The sequence below is a fragment of the Chaetodon trifascialis genome, chromosome 6, assembly GCF_039877785.1.
Source record: "Chaetodon trifascialis isolate fChaTrf1 chromosome 6, fChaTrf1.hap1, whole genome shotgun sequence".
Taxonomy (NCBI): Eukaryota; Metazoa; Chordata; class Actinopteri; order Chaetodontiformes; family Chaetodontidae; genus Chaetodon; species Chaetodon trifascialis.
The window spans coordinates 10,435,210-10,442,310 of NC_092061.1; positions in this window are offsets into that span (position 1 = coordinate 10,435,210).

A 7,101-nucleotide genomic window follows, 5' to 3' on the forward strand; every position below is an offset into this window, starting at 1 on the left:
ACAAAGGAAGAAGAGAAAGGAAAGAGGAGAGAGTGACACACATAGCTCGGTGGCTTGTGGGAAACAAAATCAAAACAACGGAAGGCCGGAGACATGCAGTGGTCATCCGAATGTTTCCCGTTTGCTTGTTTTCTTTTTCTGTTTCTCATCAGCAGGACAAATGTCAGCCATAAGGAGTGAAGATAATCGATGTGTTGAGACTGAGATGAACCCGCTGCAAGGATGGTACAAGGAGTGGGCTGATTGCAATGCCTCTACAGAGTCAGATATGTCTGTGAAGACTCTCATTCATCCAGGTCAGGGTGCTTCTCCATGCTTTGCAAAGATAGCTGGAGTCGCTTGAGCTTCTAGAGGATGTTTCCCCTCTCACCCAAGAGGCTTCTTCAGTTTATGAACTGAGACATTGATAAGAAGCCAGTGAATTGAAGTTAAGTGCTGTGGTCAGATTTTGGTCAGAGTTGAGCTGCAGCGTTCTGAAGACTTTTTGTACAAGCAGACAGTAAAACATTACAGAAATCAAGGTATGAAATCTCAGAAATCTGGATGACACAAAGGCATGAATTAGGGTGTCTGCATCAGCCATGAACAGAAAAGACCTAAAGGCCTAATGTTAGCCATGGTGCACGAGTGGAAAAAGGCGACCCTGGTGATTTATTCAATATGCTGACCAAACTTACTGATATTTTGACCAAACTCTTTTTCCAAAGATTAACTGGAAGGTGTCAAGGACAGAGGTACCCAATTTCAAAGCTAAAACTGGTTTTTCAAAGCTAAAACCAATTAATCTATATACTCTTTTTATTATCTATTATTTATTTTTGTTTGTTTTGTGTATACTTACAGCAGTTTCCTGGTATATGTATTCAGGTTTTATAATTTGTTTTTGTCTTATATATATATATATAAGACAAAATCAAATCTTTTATATATATATATATTTATTTATTTTTTCTTTTGCCTTCTAATTTTATTCCATTTTTATTCTTGTAAGGAGCACCTGCAACAAAAACAATTTCCCCCTGGGGATCAATAAAGGAATTCTGATTCTGATCTGATTCTGAAGACAGTGTCTCCAGACAGTGTCTCAAAATATGTTGGAGAATAGCTGGCACTCAATATTGTACAACTGATTCTGCACAGGTAGCTGGAGATGAGGAAGTCATTTTTGTCTAATAACGTCTAATTTACAGCAGAAAAAAAACAAAGTAATCTTGACAGGCAGCTGTTTTGGACTCAGCTTAGCTACAGTGTCAAAAAACAAATCATGGATTTCATTAATAGTTATTGGGTAAGCGAGTTTGCAGCTGACAGAGCATGTCTGTTGCGCAAGGTGAAAAACTCCCAGTTCTGATTTATACCATTTCCATTCCAGTCTCCCACAGACCTGTTTAAGAGCACATGATTCATCTGGAAACCAGGCGTAGACTACCTTGATCATCTAATTTAGAAAGTGAAAGAGAAAGAGGCACGGTAGAGTCTCCAAATTCTTGGAAAAACAGACATAAAGATGAGGACAGCACATCCATCCTATTTACCGGCCTAAGTAGCCCGGTGAAGAAGCTTCAGTTAATGTCAAGACAATATTTGGTTTTAGCCACATTTCACATAAACCTTCTCATATCCAGATTATCTTCAAGAACGAAGTCATTCGTCAGTGAGGCTTTGGTTTGTAGATGATGATTTGATATCATCAACAACATTTGAGGGTCTTGTTGTGCCTCTATTTTTCTATACCGGACAAATCAGCAGGGCTACTAGTAAATAATGACTAAATTGAAGCAAAATACCTTTTAGTATGAGTGTGATGTTTTGGTGGCTGGCGCAAACTACAACCTCAATAACAAGCATGTAGTTCAATGAACACCTCTCTGATAGAGTCAATCAAAACTGAACATTATTACCTATGTAGAGGTAGAATTTATGGCTGAGCTGTTTATGTTGGCAGGTGGCCTCTGAGTGTGTTATTTGGTTGATGTTTTGGATTTAGCTCATTTACTTCTCTATCCATAATCTGATTTGTTCAGTGGACACTGGTCTCTGTAGATGCCTAAAACAACTGATGTGAAAATGTCAATGCTTCACCACAGATTCAGACCAACGATTCTTTCTTTTCATCATCCTTATTTCCAACAAAATCCAGCCCATTTCCCTTAAAACATTGCAAAATCACTTCTGAATATTGCATATGTGATGCCAGTACTGACAGGCCAAACCTCTGCCTTTCCAATCATTAGAGCTCGGCTCATCTGGAAAGCTTTAAGTCAGGACCTCACAGTTGCACACCCTCACCGCAGCGACCCACATGGCATCCGTAACACAGCTATCCCAACAAGCAACAACTGACAACAGCCTCCTTTGTCTTCAGCGAGCAAAGCGAGGGATCGGCTGATGGGGTCAGCTGAAGAGACAATCTTGTAAACTGAAGAAGGGAGAAGAGAATCTGGGATCCTGCCGTAAAACACACAGAAACAACAGAGAAGCAGGTGAATGTGATGCATTGCCATGGATGCTGGCTCGAAAATGTGCCTCCTTTGGACTCTGTGCATGTACTTGTGTTAATCACATTGTGAGGACAGAAACATGTTCATCAATAGGACTGACTTCCCATTTGTGGACAAAAAGCTGCCGGTCCCCACGAGGTTGAAGTCCCCCTGCTCTCACTAATGTGTTTTTCTTATTGTGTGACTCGAGAGGAAATGCTTTTCACATTCTTCTGCTTAAGGTAACTTTCTCTGTGCTCACCTTAAACCATCAGTTTGACATTTTCTGAAACAAATACGTTTTCTTTCCAAGAGTCAGCTGAGAGGATAGATCTCATGTTTGTATGGCTGCTGGCGAACACAGCTTGGCATAAACACAGCAAACAGCTAGCCTGGCTCTGTCTGTCCAAAGGTTAAAATGTCTGTCTACACCACATCTAAAGTTCAGTCATTGACAGATTAGGTTTTGTTTAATCTGTAGATGTACTTTCAATAATTTTTAACAAGGTCATTGAACTTAATATTCAAAGCAGAGTATTTTTCCATTCTTAAAATGTCTCCGGCATAATGTGTAAACAGTATAATCGTGACACCAAATGTATTATTTGGATTTGAAGTAGTTTCGGCCCCAAAGGAAGAATGATTAAATGATCAAAACTTGCATTTAGCTGATGTTCCCACACGATTGCATGACAGCACAGAATTCTGTTGCTGTTTTGCCCTCAAATACCCTTTGCTCAGAATTTGTTTTCCAGTCCAGAAAAGCAAGTGAGCCTGGATCATTACTGAACCACAACATTGCAGTTGGGCCCTAAATATGTTTGGAACCCATTTTTCTTTGGGGCCCCTTTTGTCTACTCAGTGGTTAGATTGAAGGTTTTCACTGTGATTTGTCAGGCCAAAGTGAGTTCAGTTCATATTCGGTGATCCAGTACATTTAAAATTATCTTCTCAAGTGTCTTAGTCAGCATAATGCTGGTAACACTGGTGCAAGTAACAGAAGGTGAACATCATCCAACTGCATACAAGATCTCAAACTTTGTTGATAAATAATCCACCAACTTCACTAACTTGTTTCAGTTTTTCAAAGCAGTTTACATCATTTTCCTGACATACTTCAGACTGCAGGGTAATATTTGAACCATGAAGCTCTTTAAGTTAATGAATAAATTGTCCACCCCCAATCATGATGACCTTTACTCTAGTTCCATGTGGTTGTTTCCTTCGTGTCCAGATCTGAGCAGAGATGATGTACACGGGCTTACACAGACACACGCACGAAGACACATATAACACACACACCCCCCTCAAACTCAACATCTTCGTGGCTCCCTCCCCCCTCCTTTCCTTGTCGCAATGTAGCACGGAGGGTTGCTGCGAGGCGCTGTAATGTGGCTGCGTGCATGCCCCCTCAGTGTCTGTGCTGCGACACCTACCCCCCCCCCCAAGACCCTCACCTGCTCCCACATGTGCAAGTCTTGAGTTTTGTTGTAATGTCTTACTATGTTGCTTGTGTACTGAGGTGTTTTTTTTCCTAATCCCACACTGTGTCTAGTTTGGGATTTGCTTTTTTGCCTCTTCCTCCCTCTTGTTCTCCTTTTTTCTCATCTAAGTAAACGGGGCGCTGATCGCTTGATTGTGCAGACACACAGTTCTCCTGCTCCTGTACTCCCCAGGTTATGTGTCATTGTTCTTTTCATGTTTCTTGGACGAGATGTAACTGAAATGAAATTTCCCCTCTGGGAGACTAATAAAGGCTTTCTGATTCTGATTCTGATTACTCCCGTCCACAGTCACCCACCTACCTGCCTATTCTCCACCGCCTGTCTTGTCTCCCCTCTCCCCGCCAGCCAACCACTGGATCATTCTCATCGTCCTTCCCCAACAACTGCTCTCTGCCGAGCCAACCTTTCCTGCCACTAGGTCCCAGTACTCCCTGTGCCTTCTTCATCATTTGAATCTGACATTTGCATTAAACCTTTCAAAGCTTCTGTGTGCTGCATTTCGGTCCATTCGTTTCTGGACATTACATTTTATTCTTCAGTTGTTCAGCTTTTGAGAAGTCTTCATTTATACAGATGTTTGTGTCCTTTAATTTCTTGGTAGATAAATGCATATTCTGTCTGTCTTTAGAGGACAAAAAAATCTATGTTTCTGGGGCTTTTCCCTTTCCTGGTGCTGGCTGGTTCTCTTTGCACACTTAATACCAGTATTTGTGCCATCTGGACGCAGGTTGCTCCATTTCTCTCCTTTCTCGTCTGCAGTTCCACTGATTAAAAAGTTTGTACTGTACTGACTTTCAGTGTAGTCCAGCTTGGTAAACAAACATCCAGTTCCTGCTATGAATTCATCATGCTTTTTTCAAATGACTTTATATTAGTCTCAGCCTCCTCGTATCCCATCCTCATCTCTCCAAACTGATCTTCAGTGATTTCAGAGCTGTTCATCTCTAGTTAAACATGTCAAGTTTTTTGTTAGTTTTGTTAATCTGTGAGTTTTGGAGACCACAGCGTCTCGAATTCTTCTGCTAGTCTGGTCTCAATTCTGTTAAATAGATTAGTGGAGGAATGTGGAACAAAATGGGCTTCTGTTTTTCCATCCTGATGCGATGATCTGTTCACTCAACGTTGACTGAAGGAGCCATGTGCCTTTAATGGTATCACATGTTCTGCTGTGATTGACTGTAACAGGATCAAAGTGGAGAATCAGATCATGACAAACATGTTGGCAAAATCATCAAAGTACGCTTGTTGATTTTTGTTTTAGTCTCCCAAGGAGAAGTAGTAATACTTGCCTGTTGCAGTCATCCTACAACAAATTACATAAGGATTTGCTGAGAGATGTTTAAGCAGCTTTCTTTTGCTATAAAATGAAGAAAATGAGGCAATTTCATCACTTCAACAACTGCTTTTGTACTTGTGCAGTAAATGATGTCACCGGCGACCTATAGGAGAACCACAAAAGACTCGGTGTCACAAACACACCAACTTTCCCTCTCCCATACACACACATGCACATTTATACTCAAGAAACACACAGGCCATACCCTCAATCTCAGCACCACCGAGTGTGTGTAACTCTAGCTGGCCCAGGCTGCTCCACCGGGCCAGTCGTTTCAAATGGGAGTGGTCGTCTCCCTGGGGACTGATGTATCCAGGACAGGTTATAAGATCTGCAGTCTACAGTGGCCCTCTGGGGACACACAGAACTGGGGCCACATTGTTCAGCAGTGTCATTGTGCACGAGGGTTTCCCATGGATCAAATGTTACAGACTTCAAACCCAGGGGTCTCAGCGCACTCGTAGCTGTTGTTCAATGAGCACGATGGGAGACGAGGCTGTTCACACACTGTTTCTCACTGATCTGAATAAGGCCACGCTGGACGTGCTCCCAGCAGCTCGCCGTCTGGATATGCAGAGGGAGGGCAGTGATGGTGGTGGGGAGTGAAGGGGTAGAATAGGAGACGCTAGACACATGGATAAGAGCGACTGAAGACTTGGGCTGAACTCTGAGGAGGAAGAGAGTGAGTAAAGGCAGCGGAAGAGACAGAGGAAGTCCAGTAACAGTAGCAGACTGGGCTTAGAAGCAAAGTTTACCACACAGGAAAACAAACATCCCCTGCTCACCAACAAGGAATCCCCTCTGTTACACACCATCGACATGACAAAGACATGCTGACCTAAAATACTGTTTATATAGTTTTAACCATCTGAAGGGTTGAACCACACGATGAGTTTTCATGGGTGAGAACATTTCATAGACTGTGCACACATTTTATGGTGTGCTAGTCTCCAGTGCTGAAGAGGCACATTTGTATTCATTTTGGAGGCAGATATTGTACTGTTCACTTGAATGCATTTATCTGACAGCTATAGGGACTTCTTACTTTGCAGATTCAGGTCATTAATACAAAACATAATCAACTAATAAGTCATCATGTAATGTTAGAGATTTAGCTCCCAAGCAAAGTAAATACAGCTAGCCCCACTTTTATCAGCTGCACTGTTAAAGTGACGCTAACAAATTCAATGCATCAATAGTTTCCATCTAATAATATAATTTTTTTTCTTATTTGTTTGTTTTTTACGTGAGCAGCTGATGCAGTTTATTTTATATGGCACATAAACATTTTGAAGGACTGCATTACACTCCCCAACTCAGTCTCCAGATCTCCTAAAAAAATAATAAAGAAACGAATGAACACATACCTGGACACGTGGAGTGTTACAGGGGCCACAGACAAGACACAATTGTAACCATCCCTGGATATTCATTACATATACACAAATGTGCAAATGCCCAAAATCCAAAGTCCAGAGTGTCTGCACATACTGTGCATAACAGAACAGTACAATGCAAATTATTCACAACACATCTGAAACCTGATGACTACTGAAGACAAACAATGTTATCAAAAAGACATTAAAAAACATAATCAAACAGGTTAATGGCATTATTACTGCAGTGATTGCAACATTACATCAGTCCAATGTCCAAATAACCCTGTTTCCATGCATACATGCATACCTACTGTCCATATGTATGAATGCATGTGTGCAAACACAACAGAAAGCCCCTGTGTAAACATACACCTGCAGTATCTGCATAGACAATACAAAAC